Genomic DNA, 22,092 nt, shown 5'->3' on the forward strand with positions numbered 1-22,092 from the left:
ATAGGAAGTCAACCCAGCTGGACTGATTCCCCGTCTCCTGCTGGATCTGGCGCTGGGGATGTGAAGTCAGCCCTGCTGGACTGACTTCCCGTGCCCAGCCTATGGTCAAAAAGTTTCGACTAGCCTCGTTTTGTTTCGAGGCTATTTCGACAGCTGTTGTTTCTTTCCGATTTTGCTGTTTTGACCTCAAAATTAGTCGGAACAGTGTCAAAATGAAATGGATGGCAAAATTTCGCACAGCCCTGCTGTTCAATGTTCCATCGTGGGTTGAAGCTAGCATAGAATATGTTTCACAATTACCAGTCTATAACCAGCTCGCTTCCTCTGCTTTGTCCAAGGGACACTGAGAAACTAAAAATCTGGACCGTTGTTTCAAACTGTTTTTGAACTCTGATTTTTATCAAATTACACCAGATATTACATGCTGTACTATAAAAAAATTTTTTAATTGTTCTTCTGGCTGACATACAGTGGCGGTTGGCAGGCCTCGGAAAAATATGGAGAGTGATTATTGGTGGCCGGATTTGCTGCGAGAAAGCATCTCCCCTATCTCACAGATTCAGAAGAACTGGCCTGTAAAGGACCTATTGAGGTCATCTCATCCATCCCCTGCTCACGAGGAGAATCATCTCTGGTGAGACCATCCCAGACAAATATTTGTCTCAACTGCACTTAAAAACTTCCAGTGACAGATATTCCACAACCAGTTTAGGTAACCTGTTCCAGTGCTTAATCGTAGGGGTAAAAAAGTTGTTTTTAATACCTAGCTTCAATCTCCCTTGTTGTGATATAAGTCCTATACTTCTTGTTATCGCCCTCGTGAAGACAGAGAACAATTTTAACACTGTCTTGATTATAACAAGCCTTTTTGTATTTGAAAACTATTACAAATCCCCTCCCTGCCCGCAGGCCCTTTAATCTCCTCTTGACTAGATTAAATCAAACCAATTATTTCAACCTGGCTGTCTAAACCTCTAATCGTTCGTGCTGCCCTCCTCTGGACCCTTTCCAATGTGTCCATGTCTCGCCTAGTCCCGGCTCTCCAGCCAGGAGCACTCCAGGACTCAACGCCGCTCCGGGCCAGGCGGCGCGGCGGCGGGGCAGCAGCCGAGTCCTCCAGCGTCAGGGGGCGCCCGAGCGCTGCGCCCGCCCCCGTCCCTCCCCGCGGCGGCCGGGCCGGGCCCGCAGCACCGCGGCTTCCTGCTCGCTCGGCCGGCAACGGCCAGTCCCCAGCGCCGCCGGCGGCGGGAGCGCAGGTAAGATGGGGCAGCACCACCCCCTGACACCCGCCGTGGGCCCCGCTTACCTAGGGCTGCCCCCGTTCGCTCCACGGTCGCCGCAGAGCCTCCTGCCCGCTCCAGGTCCCGCTGCCCCCCTCAGGCCGCCGCCTCCAGCGGCTCCGGCGCTTCTCCCTTTCCCCGCCGGCGGCCGGGGATGCTGCTGTGCTGCGGGTCCTCGGCGGCCAGGCTTCATTGGCGTAACCGGGCGGTGAGCGGGAGGCGGTTTCCTTTGTTCGCAGCCCAGGTGCGCGGGGCAGAGCCCCAGCGAGGGATGCCGCCGCCGGCTCGAAACGGCATCTCCCCGTGCCCGTGTACCGGGTGTGCGCGGATAAAACGGACTGACGCTTCTTTCTCAGGGAAGGTCACCGCTCACTGGAGTTCGCTGCCTCTCGCTGGCTGCAGGGACGAGCTCTGCGTGTAAAAGGATGTGCTGCTCTTCGTCGTGCTAAACTCGGTTGCTGCCGAGGCGGCTGGGTTTTTTATTTTCGACATGTCGATGTTGGTATCAGACACTGTAGGACGGAGGGAGTCAGACTGGCCTAGAGTCTCTGTCCGTGGAGGATCGTGAGGCCCGGCTGGACAAAGTCTTGCCTGGGATGATGCAGTTGGAGCTGGTCCTGCTTTGGGGTGGAGGTTGGACTAGATGTGACCTTCTGAGGTCCCTTCCACCCCTCACTTTCTGGTTTGGGACAGACGTTTCATAAACTAGTTTGACCCAAATCAGTTAAGTATGGGACTGCATTCAACCAGGTTTATCTTAAACCAGTTTCAGACGTTTTGAAACTGGTTTATGTGCACTGAGCTTTTGTTCTCTTACAGGCTTAAACCAGTTTCTGATCACTTAAACCAGTTCATGTGTAACTTCTGTCCCTGGCCTCCTGTGATTCAAATACAGTCTGCTTTTAGCGTAGGTGTTAAGGTTATTTTCTAAATAGTCTCTTCTCTGGACTTTTTCTTTGCTGCTGTCATCATATAGACAGTAAGGGCTTATACTTCTTTAACTATAGCAGTGTAACTGAAGAAGTACACGTTTTCTGCTGTAGACTGGAGACTTTGACTAGGGGATGCCAGGGCTCCTGCTGGGACCAGAGCTGGTGCCCTGTACTTGATCAGGAAGGAGGCTCTGGCCAGGAGGGTCCCTGGGGACTGCAGAGTTGCTTGCCTTGCCTTGATTTGCTCTGGTCTCTAAGCAGAGTATCACTGGGCAGCGTCTGCTGGTTCCTTGGACTTGTTTGAGGACCAGTGGGCGTTCTCCGGTGTGCTCTGCTTGTTGCTCCCACATTTTTTGAACCTCTGACCTGCACTCCCATCCCTGTTTTTTCATTTTTAGTCTCACAAACTCTGTTCCCTTTTCCTGTGGCCTCCCCACCTAAGGGAAGCCAATGAGTGACTTGGTGAGCTGGGACCACACGTTTTTTAAAGGTGGGCAAATAGGCTGCGTGCTGTGAGTAGACCGCAAAAAACCTGTTGTTTCACCGTGACTTAGGTAGGTCCCTATTTATGAAAGCTTGTGTTGTTGGAGGAAGTATTGCTTTGAGCAAAAGTATTCTTCAAAGGTTTTGTGATTGTTTTGTTTTGTTCTGTGTTTTGTTTTTTTTTTAATAAAACTGTTAGTAAAGTTTAGTAACTGGTCATAAGAATTGTCAGTACATAATTTATGAAGAGCAATCCTAGATCATGCTCTCAAGAAATCTTTGTAGGAGGCAGTCCTAGCCTGGCAGGGAGTTGGGCTAGACTGAGCTCTTCAGTGGGAGAAATGTGGATGCGGAGTTAGATTTTTTTTCATGCAATTCTTCCATATCTCCAAGTTTTATGCTTCTGTGATTGCGAAGTGGAAAGGCAAATAAAGCTTTAAGATAGCATTTCCCAAACTTTTGATATCACAGGCAGGTTTTTTTCTAGATTAAACCTGGAGGCACACTTTACTTGCTAGTCTGAGGGCCAGATCCTGGCCCTGGGCTCAATCATGCACGTGGTGCTGGTCCAGCCAGGGTCCTGATGCCTCTTTAGGGCCAGCATGGCCAGAGCCCCATCCAACTGCATGGGGCTGGTTGGTGCACCTGGGGCTGATCCCTCTGCATGGGGGCCAGCACAGCCAGAGCCCCATCCAGCCCACCTTTCATGACACAATTCCTCTGCTCTCTGCTATAGACACTTTGGCAATTGCTGCTTTAAGACCATCTGTCACTAGTACTAGGTGCTAGTAGGTAAGAGGGGTGGGATATTACATTATGTTCTGTTTGGGTTACTGACTAGTGCCGTGTTGTGGAACAGCTTGCTTAATTTCTCTGCATCTAAGTTCCCCCATTTTTGGAGTGGGGACAATGATATACAAGTTACTAATTTTTGTAAAGGGCTTTGACAACAGATGAAAAATGCAGATTTTATTAATAATAAGTAATGAACCCATATAATTGACTAATAAAACCAAACAATAAAACTTGCAATACAGTGACAACGGACATAAACAAAAACAGATCCTATTTTATATTGTGCTCTGGAGTTCATTTGCAATTCTTTTGGATGGAGACCATTCACAAAGATCCCTATGTTGTGTGTAGTTTGCATGTATTTACCTTTATTCCTGTTAATAGTCTGATTGAAGTCAGTGAGTTTCAGGATTGAGAATTAACAGACTAGAAACCTATCCTGCAAATCCTTTGCTTGCATTCATATTCCTGCATTCTTCTCAAATTTGTGTTGTTTCCTTGTTCTCGGTTGGAGTATAGCCATGTAATCTTAAAGTTTTATGTAATTGCTTTAGTACTTAACAGAATGTTACATGCGTTCATTTTAATGCATAATTCTTAGCAATAGTAGCAACAATATTAGTAGCCATGAAATGCCAGGATAACACTTCCCCCCTCCCCCTACAGTTGTGACTAATTTGACTTAATTGCCATTCAAGCAGCATGTGTAAAATGCTGTTTCTCTGCCTGTTTTGATGGGACAGTCACTACCTCCTCCACCCAAAGATAGGGATAATCAGCCCCTGAGAGGAATCAAGTCAACTGTTTTTAGCCTCAGGCTCTCTTTTTGATTTTGAATGGAAAATACCAGTGCTTTGCTCTACATTCAAATACCCCTTGTTTTTTACAGATCAGAAAAACTAATCCTGATGAGGGGGAGCTGGCATTTCTCACTAGCTGAGAATATATCTGTATATGCTAACTAGACATTAAAATCTCATGGAGACTTTCAGAGGCACATTGCTTGTGTTCCTTGTTATTTAAGTTCCTGGGAAGTTTGCTTTGAGAATATCTGCTTAACTGAGAGGTGCCTTTCTGCCTCTGCCTAGTCTCTGAGTACATGCCTTCAGGAATCAAGCCTTGCCTCCCTTGTGATGCGAGTCAACCTCAGTTCCATTAGAATTCTGCGGTTTTCAGCTTTCATCTGATCCAGTTCCAGTGTCCTATATTTTGACCCTAGTTATCCAGCAGATTTGGTTGGGTTTGGTGCCTGCAGTCTTTCTCTTTAGAATCTGTGATGAGTATAGTGACCAGGGAAGTAGTCTTAAGCCCAAGTATTATTTAAACAATATCAGAATTAAATTACTTGAGGAAGAGAGTTTTTAGACAACAGATAGAAGTGCACATGAACCGTCTTACCTAAAGTCCCATCATCTGACTTACAGGTTCTTCAGACACATCACTGGCTGCTTGGTATTAGTCTGAACTCTTCCACAAAAATTGACTTACCCTGAGAAAAAGGGAGAGAATGCTTCTCTGAACTACTTGTATATCTCAGGCTCTTCTGCTGTGTCATGTTGACTAGGTTTAGCAGAATAATTTGTATAATTTGCTTGGGGCCGGATCTCAAAAGTTTTTCTATGCTACGCTTTTCATCTTAAAGCACTGCCATTTATATAAAACTGTCTACCACCTCTCAAGCCTGTCCTGTTTGTGCCAGATGTGGAGCTACACTTGATCGTAGCCTAAAAAAAAGGCCAGAGAAGCCTGCACAATGACCTAGTTATTTGGATGTTTAACTATCCTATCTAGCTTACCATTGTAGTACATGAAATGGACAGGTTTCTTTGAATCATAGGCAGGAATTGAAACAGTAGGTTGGGATATGATGTATACTCCATTTATCCTGGTAAAGAGTTCAGTGCCATCAACAGCCAAAGCATTAACTGTGAAGATTCTGTCTTTAGGCCTCAGATTAGCACAATTTTATTGATGATGCATTTTGTGTAAATAGTCTAGAAAAGATTATATTTTGGGGGTTTATTTATTTGTACTTCCTTTATCATTGGTCTGCTACATGACCTTGCAATAACAAATACATTGTTAGGATGATTCTAATTGTACAGCACTAATGCAGTTGTCTCCAACTTTTTTATGGTGCACATCACTTTTTGGCATCCCAGGATCTAGCGCCCCTTGCCCCACTCTGCTCAGCCCCCCGCCCCCTCCACACCCCCTACAAGCTGCCTGGGCTCTGACCCCATTCACCCAGGCCAGCCTGGGCAGCAGGGAGCATCGCTCAGCCCAGCCACTCCTGATCGTGGAGCCTCTAACAGACTAAGATCAACTGTACTCTTCAATATCTTCATCAGTGACTTGGATGTGGGTGTGGTATACTCTGTCCAAGTTTGCAGATGATAGTAAATTGTGGGATGAAGTGCACACTGGAGGGTAGGGAACAATTGCAGGCAGACCTGGACAGGTTAGAAAAGTGGGCAGTACACAATAGGATGCTGTACAACAAAGACAAATGCAGAATGCTGCACCTAGGATGCAAAAACATCCAGCACACCTACTGATTACAAAGTGACCCTTTCAGGAGCACAGAAGTAGAAAGGGATTTTGGAGTCATGGTGGAGTCTAAGATGAACATGAGTTGCCAGTGTGACAAAATCATCGCAAAGCTAATGGCACTTTATTATGAATTAGCAGATGCATGACAAATAGAACCAAAGAGGTGTTACTTCCCCTCCATGCAGCATTGGTCAGACTGCAGTTGGAGTACTGTGTCCAGTTTTGGGCACCGTACTTCAAGAAGGGTCCAGAGGAGGGCCACTCATATGGTTGGGGCCCAGGACAAGCCCTATTAGGAGAGACTGAGAGACTTGGACCTCTTCAGCCTCTGCAAGAGAAGGCTGAAAGGTGATCTTGTGGCTGCCTACAAATTAATTAGGGGGATGCAGTAAGGGATCGGAGATGTTCTGTTCACCAGGGTGCCTTTTGGGGTAACAAGGAACAATGGTCACAAACTGACAGAGAGCAGATTTAGGCTACATATCAGGAAAAACTTCTTTATGGTAAGGGTGGCCAAAATTTGGAATGGGCTTCCAAGGGAGGTGGTGCTCTCCCCTACCTTGGGGGTGTTTAAGAGAAGGTTGCATAGGCCCACCTGACCCAAGCACTCTTTCCTGCCTAGGCAGGGATTGGACTCGACAATCTGTTGAGGTCCCTTCTGACCCTAGCATCTATGAATTGTCAGAGGCTCCACGATTGACCGCTGTTATAATGTGTAAAAAGTGTTATGCAAGAACCAATTAACTCATTTATGAAAAACAGTATGAATATAGACAAACTTTTGTGTAGAAATTTTATTTGGTGTGTAATGCATTCATTCCTCTAACACACAACTCATAGAATGTGCCCTGGTATGACGGTCTAAGCATATAGTATGTATTGTAGGGAAGAAACTTGGTCCCTGATCTACTGCTTTGCACTTGTAATACCAACTCATTTACTGGAATTGTAGCCACAGTCTCTCTGCACCTCTTTTGAAAGAGTCTTGGTCCCTAACTGCTTAGGATCTTGCGTCCCTTCCATTCCAGGATGTTTTGTGCCTCACCCCACACACAACACATTAAGGCCTGTTGAGCATTAATGTGGATACCTGTGCCATTATCCCACCTTTACAAGAGATGCAAACACTCCCTACATGCCTTGTCCACTTGTGATTCCATGTGTACCTCTTTTATGGGTTATAAGGCTTTCATCAGCTTCGTGTGCAATGTGTGACTTTTACAAAGAGGATCTAATTGTGAAGCTGCTTATTACAATTTGACTGTGCATTAGTAGCCTGGAAAACAGATCACTCACTGGTTATTCAGAAAATGAGGACTTGCTTCATCAGATGGGTTTGTAACCATTCCTTTATTTTTGGTGAGGGTTGGGGGGGGGAGGGGTTGGTGACTTCATATGTAATGGGCTGTAGAATCATGGTGTAGATTCTGTAAGGACCTCGAGGAATCAAGAGGTCCCAGTTTTAGTAAGCTAGATATTTTAGTTAAAGAAATAAATGGATGGTGTGGTTAGAATTCACCATATGCATATATGGCAGTCATGCTGGTGGTTTGGCAAGAAAATTATTTTTCGTGTATGTACTTTATTTTTTGCCCATGTAGAACAATTGCATGAACATTGATTGCTATAAAAAACATCCATGCCTGTTGCATTCCTCAGAACATGTTGAGAAATCATGGAGGTAATGTTCTTTAAAAAGATATACATAAATGGTAGTGAACTACAAAGTAACAGGTAATTGTAGCAATACTTAACCACTGAATAGATTCATAGTTAAATAAAGCCCTCTGACTCTCCATTTTCAAGTTTTTTGGTTTTATATTTCTGCCTGACTAGAATGCTTAGGGCTTGAATTTTTTTAAAAAATTACTAATAGTGCATCTTAAACTATATAACTGAAATGTTAAAGTTTGTTTTCTTTATTTAAAAAAATGGCAAGTATCAAAATAAGTAAACTCATTATTGGTCTTTCTTAGGGGGTGGTTGAGTAAGGCAGACCAGATGCAAATTCTGCTCCGTCACCTCCTAAACCCCACCCCGTGTACCTCCCCACCTCACATTCCCTCATATAGGTTTCTACTTGAGCTGTGACATTTAGTCTCAAGTTGTGCTGAATTGATGTTGTAGTCATGATGTTTTGGGTAATATGTGAAAAGCAAGCATTTTTGTAGGTGATATTTTTATTGGGCCAACTATATGGTTGGGAAGGGTACGTGGTACCCAAAGTCTGGTCCATATCCTTTCCAATCCTTGCCTCTTGCATTTAGTCTCACCTGTGTTGACATTGGTCTCTTTACTTAAATCAGCACATCATTCTGCCCAGTTGTAGATTTAAAATCAGAGTCCAGATGGGGATAGCTAATTCTTCAGTGCAGTATCTGAATTGTTATCCAATCTTTAACAAAAGAGAAACTCCAGACTACTTGAAGGCAATGACAGAGTTTGGACTTAATAGAAACAGCATTCTTTAGATCCTTAGTACAGTATAAATGAAAACATAAATTGGCGTAGTGTAGCTCATTAACAGGATATAAATGAAAATAAAGTACACTCATATTTTAAGTATTTGACCCTTTTCATAATTCCACTGCCATTTGAAGCTTTGGTTTTAATTCATAGAGTTGGCAGAGTTCCAGTCCAAAAGGTAGAGGCAGACCATATCCAACATTACAACTGAAATTAGAAATATTACAAATAATCATAAAATCATAGAAATGTAGGGCTTGAAAGATTTTGAGAAATTATTCAGTACATTCCCCTGCTCTGAGGCAGGTTCAGTATACCTCAGTCATGCCCTAAAGATACATTTCTAACATCTCTAATGAAGGAGCTTCCCCAGCAGACCTAAGTAGCCTCTTCCAGTGCTTAACTACCATAATGGGTAGAAAGGTTTAGGATTTTCCTCCTTAATATCTAACCTAAATATTTTCTACAAATTAAGCTGATTAATACTTGTCCTTTCCCCAGTGTATATAAAGAACAATTCAATGCTCTCTTCTCCCTAATAACCTTTTTTTACGTATTGGAACAGAGGAGTATTTCCCCCTTGTTTTTTCTAAAATAAATCATTCCATTTCTTTCAATGTTTCTTTGTTGGTTATGTTTTCTGAACCTCTTATCATTCTCTTGTTTATCTGTTTCTTTAGTGGAATGTCCAAAACTGGACACAGTCCACAAGCTGATGGCTCCTCAACAGCAAATAGAATGAAATTAATTACTCCCTCATGTCTTTCATCTTATTCTCCTGTCAGTACAGACTAGAGTAAGAGATTTGCAGTAGCATTACATTGCTAATTCATATTCAGTTTATTATCCAGTACAGCACGTTGATTCTTTTCTGCAGCTTTGCTGCATAGCCAATTATTCATCGTTCTGTTTTGTACATTTCATTTTGCTTCCTTTCAATGGAGTACTTCACAGTTAGCTTCACTGAATTTCATTTTATTGATTTGTTAAAAGATCTCTCCAACTTACTGGATGTGTCTACACGTGCTTTGATCTAGTAGCAGTTTACTTGCGAGTAAATGCTCCTGGGCAGCTGTCTACACATGCAGAGACTTGGGAGAAGATTTGCTGCTCATGGCAGCAATCTGCTCCTGCCCCTGCTGGCCCTGCACCAGCCCCCTGCAGCAGCCAGGGGGAGCTCTGGGTGCTAGCCCAGGGGCTGACAGGGAGTATGAGGCCAGGAGACAGCTGTCTCCTGGTGGGGTCTGGGATGTTGCTCCTTCCCTCTGGGGAGCTCCCTACTGCTGGGTTAGGCTCTGCCACTGGATCCTGTGTGGGGACACTATCCTCCTGTCCCAGCAGCAGGGAACTCCTGGCCCTCGCTCCCTGATCAGGGGCAGGGGGCTTGGAAAGAGCTGCAGGGGGGAATTCCCAACCGAACCAGGGGCTTGCTGCTAGTTGCCCCACTGGCAGATGGGGTTAGAGGGCTGGGACCTACCCCACCCCTGCAGCTCTTTCCTTGCTCTACGTTTGATCACCTGATTGGGGCACAGGGCTGGGACCCGCCTCTGATTGGACAGTTCCCACCCCCAGCTTTATGATCGCAGGGTGGGGACTGGAGAGCCTGTTCCTTGTCCAGCTCCACACCTGTTCCCCACCCAGCTCTGCATCACAGAGCTGAGGAGGGAACAGGTTCCCTATCCCCCACTCTGTGATTGGGGAGCCTGGGGGCTTGGCGATCCTTATCTAGAAGGAAGAATCTCCCAGCCCGAGTCTCCTGACTGTGGAGCTGGCACTAGGAAATAAAGCTATCCCAGTCCCCGCTCATGATTTCGACCAGGGGGCTGAGAGCTCCCTGCTGCCAGGGCAGGGGTACATTGCCCCTGGAGCCCCAGTGGGGCCTGAGCCCACCCCAGCAACAGGGAACAGTCTCCCAGCCCATGCTGCCCGGCTGACCAGGGGCAGATTTGCTTCCAGTCAAGTGTCTACACGAGTGCTAGCAGGTAGCAAATGTACTCGCAGTTAGCAAGGTTTACTGCACAATAAGCATGTGCATGTGTAGATGCACACGCTTACTCTGGAGTAAACTGCTCTGCGCAGTAAACCGTCTTGTGTAGCACCTGCTGAGTTGGGTGGTTGTTTGGGGTTTTTTGGGGGGGGGGGGGGGTTGTTTTTTTTAAGTACTTATTTTTCCTCCAGAGACAGTCCTAATCTTGATATCATCCTCACATTTTTGTCATTAAATTGAATAAAACTAGGCTTGAGGGAGGTGGAAAGCCCGTGGTATTCCACTTGAAATCGCTTCGGAGTCTGATAAAGGACGATGGATTTGCTGTTTTTAAACTAATTGTACACATGGCTTGTGGTATCCATGCTGAGGCTGGCTCTTTAGGGGTGCAGGAAGATTTCTGAACCAGTGATTCCTAAGTGTTCAGCTATGGCTCCAAGTGTGATGGAAAAGTACTGTAAAAAAAAATGAGCTGGATCAACTCCCAGTTGTGCCAACTCTCTGTGGCAGCCTAAAGGCCTGGCTGTGCTCACCTTGCATAGCAAGCTCAGGCCCATAGACTGAATCTGGCCCATGGACCATGACTGAAGTGTGCAGCCAATTTTAATGTGGGAAGGCAGGGAAGAGAGTGAACCCCAGGCAGCAAAAATTTAGGAAGCACTGTGCTAATGTTTTGCGCCTGCCTACATACAGAGGCTCTGATTATCGGTGAGGTTGTCAAAAAACCTCTGTTGTGATTGAACTGCTACTTCCTAGGAGTGTAGATCTGTCTTCTGTTGTGCTTTTTGGAGTGGTGCACTGGCTAGGCTGGTTCCCTCCCTCCCGCTCCACCAGAGACTCACCGACCAGCGGGATTCCAGAACACTCTGGACAACATTCCCACAGACCTTGATGGTTACTTTGTTGATGGCCTGATTGATCTGTGAAATAGCACACTGACCATAGCCATGGCCACAGTGGCACCCAGGGATCCACTGCTACTGCTGAGGCAATCCTGTTGGTATATGAGGGAGGTTGAGGAGGAGGGCAGGCAGTTAGAGCTCTGGTGGCTCTCAACCCGCATCCAAGTCAACTGCTTGTGACGGATCTCTTTCTCAAAGGACTATGACATGGTAAGGTGGCAGCAAGGAAGCTTTGTTCATCACTGCCATTGTACCTACAAAGTATTTTTCAGCGGAACTGTTCTAGATAGTGAGTGGCTTGGTTAATCTAGCTTGTCTTGGCCTGGAAACTTAGTATTTTTCAGTCTGCTATGAAGAGTTTGGTACCTAGTTTGGAGAAAAAATTTTCTGGGTCTGGCATTTCTTGGGGACCACTACTTTTGTTGCAAAGTCAGAGTGTTAGGTGGAGGAATCTTGGTCATTCCTATTTATGTGTCTTATTTTGAACTAGTGTCTCTGATGCATCTGGGACCATGGTCTATAATCTTCATCTGGAGATCAACAATGGAAACTGTGCCCTGCTGATCTTAATACATTTTTCAGCAGCCTTTTAATATAGTTGACCATGAGGTGTTGATAAAGCATTTACAGGACCTAGTGGGTATTCACAGAGCAGTATTAATTGATTCATAGATTCTAGGGTCGGAAGGGACCTCAGTGGGCCATCTAGTCTGACCTGCTGCCCCTGGCAGGCAAGAAAAGGGTCACCAAACCTGGGATCATGTTGTCCCAGCCAGGTGCCTGTCCAGTCTCCTCTTGAAGACCCTCAAGGATGGGGTGAGTACCACTTCCCTTGGAAGCCCATTCCAGATCCTGGCAACCCTGACCATGAAGAATTTTTTTCTAATGTCCAGTCTAAACCTACTCTCCAATAGCTTATGGCCATTGTTCCTTGTTGTTCCAGGGGGTGCCCTGGTAAACAGATCATCTCCTACTTCTTGTTGCTCTCCCCTTATGAATTTGTACGCTGCCACAAGGTCCCCTCTCAGCCTTCTCTTGGAGAGGCTGAAGAGGTTAAAGTGCCTTGGCCTTTCTCTGTAGGGCCTTCCCTGCAGGCCTCCAATCAGACAAGTGGCTCTTCTTTGGACCCTCTCCAGGTTGTCCGCATCCCGTTTGAGCTGCAGCATCCAGAACACAGTACTCCATCTGCGACCTGACCAGTGCCACGTAGAGAAGGAGAATCACCTCCCTGGACCTGTTTGTGAAGCACCTACGGATGCATGACAAGGTGCGATTGGCTCTGCTGACTACTTCATCACATTGGTGACTTATGTTCATCCTGGAGTCCACAGTGACTCCAAGATCTCTTTCTGCCTCAGTGGTGCTGAGAAGGTCGCCCCCCAGCCTATAGGTATGATGGCAGTTTTTTCTCCCTAGATGTAGTACCTTGCACTTGCCATTATTGAATTGCATCCTGTTGCTCTCTGCCCACTTCCCCAAACTGTCAAGGTCAGTCTGGATCTGGTTCCTCCTCTCCAGGGTGTTAGCTTCACCCCATATTTTTGTATCATCCGTGAATTTGGACAGAGTGCTTCCCACCCCCTTGTCCAGATCACTGATGAAGATGTTGAACAGCACCGGCCCCAGAACTGAGCCCTGAGGGACTCCACTGCACACATCTTTCCAGGTTGACACTGACCCATCCACCACCACCCTCTGAGTGCGACCCATGAGCTAGTTTGCTACCCATTCTACCGTATAGTCATCCAAGGCAAATCTCCTCAGTTTATTAATAAGGATGGTATGGGATACTGTGTCAAAGGCCTTGAAGCCCAGATGGGTAACATCCACCTCAACTTCTGCATCTAAACATTTGCTGGCCTTGTCATAAAAAGAAACTAGGTTAGTTAAGTAGGACCTGCCTGCTGTAAACCCATGTTGGTTACCCCTCTGCATCACATTAGCCAGCGGGCTCCCAAAGATGTGTTCCTTGATAATTTTTTCTAGGATTTTCCCTGGGGTAGAGGTAAGGCTGACCGGTCTATAGTTCTTCCTCCTCCTCTTAAAGATTGGGACAACATTGGCCCTAGGAAGGAGCAGAATTGATTCTGCTCCTTCCTAGCAGGAAGATCCTAGGGGATGGTGATGAGCATCTACTCATCAGCCCATTAGAACCTTTCCTTTCTAGACCCCCCCCCCCCCCCCCCCCCAGTCTCTATCGTATTGCCCATCCTGTTCAGTGTGTATAGGAATCTGCTGAGTGGGACTGCAGAGATTTGGAGTGAGGTGCCATCAGTACGTTGATGGCACCAGCTCTACCTTTTTTTGACCCTGCCCTGCAGTCTCAGTCCTTCCCCAGGGCCTGGTTGCTTTTGGGGATTGGATGGGTTTTTAAAACTGTAGACGGAGGTGATAGTAGCGGGCAGATTGCTTGGCTTTGAGCAGTTTGGGACACCTATCAGCCTCCCTTTTGTTACTGTGGTTCACAGCGTTAGGGTGCTCCTGGGTCCTGAGGCAGCAACAGTATCATCTGGTAAGAAGGTTGCAACGTTTTCTTTCTAATTCTGATTTCTTTTTGGACATTATCATTCATGCTTTCTTCACCTTAAGGCTAGACTGCTGCAATGTATTGTTCTACTGTAAGCTGTTTTGAGCCTGTGTTGCAAAGAGCTGCATATACATCAGATCAATAAATAAATAATAGTTCATTTATAAAATTGTCATGGTACAATTCTCAGGCCTTTCTAAAGTCATAGTTGCTGTTTCCATTTATCCAATAGGCCTGCTATCTTATCAAAGAAGATAATTAAATTGGTTTGATGTGATTTATTTTTGAAAAAGCAGTTGGCTGTTTTTGCTATCATCTTTCTTGTAGGTGCTTAGTAATGAGTTGTTTAATAAATAATATCTTTCCAGAAATTAAAATGAGACTGACTGGTCTGTAATCCCCACATCCTCAACCGTCAACTTTATAAAGACAGGTTCTATATTTTCCCTTCTTGATATTCTAGTCCCCTTTTTGTGCCCCATAAAGATACTTAAGAGTTCAAATATTGCTCTGGCTGGTTCACATGATGAACATTTTTTATCAGACCCTGCTGACTGAAATCTACTGAGCTTAACTAATCATTCTTTAGCCTCTTCTTTTTCTTACCGAGTCTGTGTTGCTATCCTCTTAAGAATCTGATCGCAATTAACATTTCTGGGTGAAGACCAAAGCAAAGAAGTGTTGATGGCACAGCATCATTCATTATTGTCATTTTGTCCCTGCTAAGTTATAGGGCAGTACTTTCCTTTGCATTTTACTTCTATCACATGGACTTGGTCCAAGAATTGGAAGACATGCAAAATTGCATTTTGTTATCATCTCTTGCTTTGATTCTTGGTTCCCTCTTTTGCATAGTCCCTTTGTTAGTGATGTGCTTCCGTTGGTGTTCCACTAAGGCTTTTATTCCAGTCAGAAAGAAGGATGGCTTTCCCTGAAGCTGCACTTGTACTGCCTCTTGTACTTCACTGGGGTTGAATCTGCTTCCTTTAAACACCCAAACAGTGAAAGTCTCTTGGAGCAAGGTCAGGACTAGGGAGGATGGAGAAGGTTCTAAAATTCAAGACTTATTGGTTTCTAAGCAGTATGCAGGCAGACTTTGTCACAGAGGACCAGAACTGAGTTCAGCTGCTTTTCATGACTGACTCCAGAATTTCCCTGAGCAAGTTGCATTAATATTCTTTGCTCATAGTGGATCTGTGGCTTAAGAAGTCTGTCACAGATGTTCTGTTGATGTCCAGCAAGCCATTCAAAGTGTTCCATTGCCTTTCACACTGTCTCTGACCAAAAAATAAATCACAGATGAAACTTTTCCTTGGTTCAGTCAAGAACTGTCACTGCCATTTTTATAAATGTGCTGGGTGGAAGAACTGACTGCCTTAATTTGCATTTTCACTGACTGTCATTCTTGCACACTGGTCTCTGGCTTCTCTTCTCTTCTGTCCTGTCCAAGAAGAGCACAGAACAACTGCAGACACTTCCTCAGTTTGAAGGAGGGTGTTTATACCCAAAAGCTTGCAAGGAATTTTTTCCAACTTAGTTGGTCTGATAAAAGATGTCAGATTTACCTAAAGAAACTTGTCTGCCCGGGTAGGAGAAGATATTCAAGATGGCACCGTTTTCCTGCAGCTGATATTCCAAGGCAGGATAATTGTGGATTACACTGGTAGTTAGAGTGCCTGTGTTAGATTTGCACAGAAAATTTCCTCTGTTCTTTTGACTGACCCTTATATTTGTGGAATGTTTTCTTGTTGTCTTCCATTGTCGCATGCTGGTTTAACTCATTTTGTATGTTATCCTTTCTGCTTTTACCCCTGCCTGTTCATGCTGTTCATTTATGCTCCTTTTTAATTGTGCGTCCTTCCTTCCAGTTTTTTTTGCATTTCTGTTTTGATTTTTCATGTCCTTGGAAGAAGCATCCATTCCTAACACCACCTTACCTGAACTACCAGAGCCGTTAGCTGGCCCATCTTCAGTCCCCTATTTTACTCTCCTAGGGTGTAGTTAAACAAGATGCTTTACTGTGGAAGAGAGCAAATTTGCTCTACTCAGCAGTTAGTTTGCTACCTGCAAATGCAAGTAGCAGGCTAACTGCTGAGTAATTACTGCGTGGTAAGGCCTGTGTAGACAGCTGACTGGGAGCAAATTTGCTTCTGGGTAGCATGGGGTGGGAGATTTGTCCCCACCTCTGCTCTAGTGGCAGAGCCTGGCCTGGCAGCAGGCAGCCTCCAGGGGCAGGGAGCAATGTTCCTGTGCCCTGGCAGCAGGGAACTTCCAGTCCCAACTCCGCGAGACTGTTCCATGTCTCAGCTTCGCAATCACAGAGTTGGGCCAGGGAGCTCCCTGCACAGGGAGAGTTCCCCACCCAGCTTGGAGCTGGCTGTGACCTGCACCATACTGGGACAGTCCCTGGCCAGCCCCAGGCTGTGTGGGGAAGTCTGCATGTGTAGCCTGGACCTGGGTGGAGACTTTCCTGTTTTGGGAGTCCCCAGCCAGCTCCAGGCTTCACATGTAGACTTCCCCACACAGCCTGGGGCTGGCTGAGAACTGATCCAGTCAGGGTCAGGTCCCAGCCCCACAGCTTTTTCCCAGACATGTGCCGATCAGGCGATCAAGGTACAGGGCTTGGAAAGAGCTGCTAGGAAGTAGCAGGTCCCTGCCTCAGTCTGCCAGTGGGGCAGGGGGCTGGGACCTGCCTCTCCCCCACAGATCTTTCCAAGCCCCCTGCCTGCAATCAGGGAGCTGGGGCCGGCATTCTCTACTGCCAGGGCAGGGTGACATTGTCCCCACCTGGGCTGGGCTGTGCTGCTGGAGCCTGCCCCGGCAGCAGGCCGTTCCCTGCCAACCCCTGGGCTGCTGCTCCCTGCCAGCCCCTGGGCTAGCACCCAGGGGGATACTAGAGCCCCCGCTAGCTCCTGCAGGACCAGAGTAGGCGGGAGCAGACTGCTGCCAGGCACAGCAAATCTGCTCCCAATTGGGCAAGTGTGTAGACGCCTGCCCGGAGTGGATTTACTCCAGAGTAAATTACTTTGGAGTAAATCAATCAAGCAGCATTTGCATGTGTAGGCACACCCCTAGAACACCATACGATCTTAGAAATGAGAGGATGTAGCTTGTTCATGAAGTCGAACTGTCTTAGCACATAGTACACTAGAGAAAACCCAGTTGAGGCAGTTAAGTGGTTAATAAGTAAGGGAGAAAGAGTCCTAGCCAAGGCTGTCCCTTGAGGTGGGGGAATCAGGGCGACTGCCCCGGGCCCTGCACTTTGTGGGGCCCCACGGAGTGGGGTGGAGCAGCAGCAGCATGGAGCCAGGTGGAGTGGCAGCTCTGTGTCCAGCTGCTCACAACCCCCCCCACTGCTGCCACTGGCATCAGTGGTGGCAGCTTCTTTGGGTCCGGGGCCCAGATTGGAGCGGGGGCAGGGCCCCACATGGGTTGATTTCCCCTGGCCCCCACACACTGCTTGGGTCAGCTCTGGTCCTAGCCAGTGAGGTCACAATCTTCTAGACTTACTTCATGGTGTTCCTATATGAGGGCTCTTCAACCTGGGTCTAACAAAGGCCTTGATGAAGTACAGCAGAGATCTCAGGTCCTTGAAAATTCAAAGGTCTCTAACTCAATACCTACTACCCCAGTGACAAATCTGGCATATCTTATTGAACATAAAAATATGGATGGTGTACATTAACAGTTTTACATGCTGTAAATCAGGGCTGCCTGGCCTCTAGACCACATGCAGCCTGTGAGTGGTTAAAGTGTGAACCATGAAGCTTGTTGACACAGCTCTGAAACTTGGGGGTGGAAGGGGGAGAGCTGAACCATTCCCCCGTCCCACCCCCTTGCCCACTGTTGAATTCAATGTTTAATCACTGCTAGTGACTCGGCTTGTCAGCAGGGGAAAAGTGGGGAAGTCACAGTGGTGTTCAACCCCCCAGGTTCTGGAGCTATTAGAACAAGCTGCTTCCCTGCTGCAGGAAGCCTTGTGGTCCAGGTGTGCAGTATAGAGCCACAGTGGGACATCCCTGCCATAAATCTGTGTTGTTTCAAACACGCCATGCTGTTGTGGAAGGCATCTCATCAAAAATCCTTGGCAGTAGAAGTACCACCACCTTGAAGTAGCTTCTTGCCTGAAACAAAATTCAATGCAGAAAGGAGGGTGGAGTTAGGAAGGGAAGCAGCCAGAAGCCTCCTCTTCCACTTGTAATTTCTTGCCACCGCTGCAATCCCTGAGTCTTTTGGATACGTAAAGACTGTATGGCTTTTGAATGGCAGAACTTGTAACTAATATAGTTCAGTTCAATTAACCACACTACCACACACTTTTTAATTTTAGTCCCATAACTATTTTTGCTTTGTCAGTTCAGGAAATTGTCTAGACTGCTTTCTATTTCAGAGAGGCTGATCAATTTATCTCTTGGTTTGGACCCAATAGAGCAGTTCCTAAAGTAACTGATAAGGCAGAATTGACTGACTGCTTACTTTCTTTTACTTTCATCAACAGCAGCTCATACTCTGTTAATTCAATGAGAACTTTCTGAATCAACTTAACTAACAAAGCAGTCCCCTCTTCTTTGTTTTCTACTATTCACTAATTCACAGCTTTTATATACAGGAATATGTTTGTTATCCCACTGAATCAGCATGGCTGGCTGACTGCTCTCTACTTTATTACTGGACCTCAGAAAAAATTACCAGATGCCTGTCAGCCAGAAATTACCTGCAGGTGGATAGTATTTTTTTTATGAGGCCTGGCTGACATTAACCTACAGCCTAGAGGCCAAAGATGATAGAGTAGCCATTAGTGCAGTCTGGGAACCAATACTCAAGTGTAAATTTAAGCTACCCCTACATACTTTTCACGTGTCTTGGATATCACAGAACATTGTGCATTTTTCAGATCTCCCTTTTCTAGAACAATACCAAGCAGAGATTACTTAAGCAGGTTGAGGAGGATAGGACATGAGCAGGGATCTGGGTTTTCTTCTTTAACAGAGAAAAACGTGGAAAACAGCAGGTCCGTCTTGCAGGCTGGCAGGATTCCTGCCTGCAAGAGGCTGTTTAAGGCTGGGGGGAGTAGAAGGAGAGCAATCACAGGAAGGGGGTGCCAATTGCGTGTGGGCATGCACACTTGCATGTGGCAGCTAGGTGGTGTGGAGAGCAGCTCCAGTAGCTCCCTCTAGGTAAGTCTATGTGGGAGGGTGAGGGGGGGAAGGGTTGATTAAGGCCCCTATGGTGAGGGAGGGAGTAGGGCAGGGCCTGAGGCTGGGGAGACTGCCCAGCTGGGCTTTGCATGGTGCAAGGGGCCTCGGAGCTTTCCAACCTGCTGCCCTCCCCTCTGGGGTGTCTACGGCCCAGCAGGTGAGACCCGGCACAGGAGAGCAGAGAGGGATGACCAGCCTTGGTGCCACTGTCAAAAGTCCCACATCAGCCATGTCTCCATGGCAAGGTACCCCTTGTCTGCCCTGCAGCAGTGGGGAGCACAGTTGCCTGCTGCTACCACTGCTGCTGGGTGGGCACAGGGTGCCTTGCCATAGCAATATGGCCCAGGGCTCCCAACGGCAACACCAAGCCTGTCCACCCCTCTCTGCTCTCCTGCTCTGGATCCTGCTTGCTGGGTGGTAGAGGCCTCTGGGGAGAGAGCACACAGGTGGGGAGCCCTGAGCCTGCAGTGGATAGCCCACATACTCCACCACCCCCTACCCCCCTCCCCCCCCCGCATGGATTCCACTCTGGTCATGCTGCCCAAGGGGGGAAGGGGAGGCTCTGCCCTGGCTGCCATGGCCACTGCTTCTCATGGGCAACAGCCAGGCGCTTGGGTGCTGCTGTGTGTGTGGGGGGGAGAGGGCTGTGGGCCCTAGCGTTATAGTCCTGACAGCTGGGCTCCCTCTCTAGCTGTGCGGGGGGGGGGGGATGACACAGGGCTATGGGTCACAGTAGAGGGGCACCAGCAGTGCTGGGGGGTGATGAGCTGTGTGTGGGGAGTGAGGAGTGCCAGCAGGACCTGGGGGGGGGGGGTAGGGAGTGAGGGGCCACAGTAGGTGCAGAGCACTGGCATATCAGGGCTGCTCAGTGCCACAAAGTTGTGAGGGGCAAAGCAGCAGTTCAGCCCACATCCTGGTGATCAAAGTGCGCAGGGGGAGCTCTGATTTTTCTACCATTGAGGCACTGGTAAGTTTCCCAATTGCTTTAACATTGTAAATACAGGAATAAAACATTGTGTTCACCTGGTACCTATACATATAGTGGTATTTCATTTTAATCATGGAAAAACGCGGATTTGGGATTTTTCAATCAGAGTTGGCAATTTTTTCTTGGTATCGGAGAATTTGCAATTTTTAAACACAGAAAATCAGGATCTCTGGGAGACTTGTTAGCCAAATACGTTTGGGCTAAAAGGAATTCTGTGCTGTTTTAGAGCCAGGAGGTCATGATTTCTAAACTCACCCCTTCTGCTGACTGCTTATATTTCTGTTTACTTCAGAACATTTGCTTCAGTGTGTGCCAAGACTTAGGTATTGCACTTTTTTGTGATTTGCTAAATACAGGTTTCCCTCACTTTATGCTGTACACATGTTCCTGGAAAGTGGTGCATAACTCAAATTTGCATAAAGGGAAGCTACTTTACTATGTAACAAATAGGGAAATGCTCCAAGACCTCCACTGTACTGCCCCCTGGACCCATTTCTCCCACTTTTACAAGACAGTTTTGGTACTCGCCAACAGCAGACAATACACGCAAGCACATGGTGGTGGTGAATGTTTAGTTGGTGTGAAGAGAGGGTGGTGAAGGGTCTTCAGTGTCCGAGTCCACATCATTGGTAGGAAGTACAGGCAGGGTCACATCCATAGGAGAATCAACAGGCATGTGGGGCCTCATCACCCTCCAACACCAATGGGGTGGGGCTGGGGGTAGATGAGTGAGGCTTTAAAACTATATTTTGGTGCATGTCACTCCTACACTGCACCACACAAAGCAGCTGACTGTGGACTTCCACAACACCAATCGCATAAGAGTGAATTTAATAGATTTCATAGACATTAGAGGCTAGCAGGGACCTCACAAGATCATTGAGTCCAGCCACCCTGCCTCAGCAGACTTCCTGCCTATGGTCAAATGATCCCAACAAGATATGCTTCCAAACACCTTTTGAATGAGTCCAGAGTAGGTGCTTGCACCACCTCTGCGGTGGGGGGTGGAGGGGGAGTCTGTTTCAGACCTTGGACACTTGGACTGTAAAGGAGCTTTTCCTTATGTCCAATCTAAATCAGCCTTCCAGAAGTTTTTGGTCATTAGAACTTATTATCCCTTGGGTAGCCCTGGAGAACAACTGTTTTCCCAGATTTTGGCCCACCCACCTTATATACTTATAGGCTGCCACCAAATCCACAATGAGCCTTCTCTACTCCAGGCTGAAGAGTCCCATGTCCCTCAGCGTTTCCTCATAAGGCCTGCTCTCTTGTCCTTTGATCATGCGGGTGGCTCTCTGTTGGACTCTCTCAAGCTTATCCACGTCTGTTCTGAAGTGGGGGGCCCAAAACTGGATGCAGTACTCTAGCTGTGGCCTCACTAACCCCGAGTAGAGTGGGAGGATGACGTCCCTGGTTTTGCTTGAGATGCATCGGTGGATGCATGCCAGTTTGGTTTGCTTTGCAGGCTAAATTTTTGTTAAATTTACCTTGCATATGACTTTTTATACCAAAAACTTGTTATTGCATAAGAGTGAATATGCACATACAGAACCTGCATACAACGAGGGAAACCTGTACTTAGATTACTTTTGTTGCACGTTGGCAAGTTTGGAGTTTTAAAAAACTCATGCTCTTAGCTCACTGGTAGGGTGCTAGGATTTTTTGCTGTGTCCTTTCTTTGAGAGCTGCTTATTCTGTTGGCCAACCTCTAGCTATGAAGTGTGTGATAAATGTGAACTTCATACCTTCTTCCTCACAAGAATGGGTAAGAGCAGAGCTTGCTTTCCTTATTGGACTTTATTAAGTTATGCAAGCATTTGGGTAGTAATATTCCTATCCCTGTGTAATGGGTTGATATCAAAGTAAAGAGAAACAAATTTATTTTTCAGTCAATTCATAAAATGATTGGAAGGACTGTTAGAATTATTGTGTTACCATCTAGTGAACTTGAATCATCAACAAGGTGTTTGAAACTGAGCAA

At 46.6% G+C, this 22,092-nt stretch overlaps 1 protein-coding gene across 2 annotated transcripts in view; it reads left to right on the plus strand.

Moving 5' to 3' along the window:
- Nucleotides 1-1,150: 1,150 nt before the first annotated feature.
- The window catches only part of FAM3C (FAM3 metabolism regulating signaling molecule C), a 45,881-nt gene continuing 24,939 nt past the window's right edge, over nt 1,151-22,092 (plus strand). The window contains exons 1-2 of one of the 2 annotated variants that reach the window (XM_059725938.1): nt 1,153-1,256; nt 12,535-12,665. The gene's annotated coding sequence lies outside the window, so the exon portion shown is untranslated. Of the gene's footprint in view, nt 1,257-12,534; nt 12,666-22,092 lie in introns of both variants that reach the window. The other variant, XM_006261681.4, reaches the window with a different exon arrangement.

Source organism: Alligator mississippiensis, chromosome 4 (assembly GCF_030867095.1).
Source record: "Alligator mississippiensis isolate rAllMis1 chromosome 4, rAllMis1, whole genome shotgun sequence".
NCBI classification, from domain to species: domain Eukaryota; kingdom Metazoa; phylum Chordata; order Crocodylia; family Alligatoridae; genus Alligator; species Alligator mississippiensis.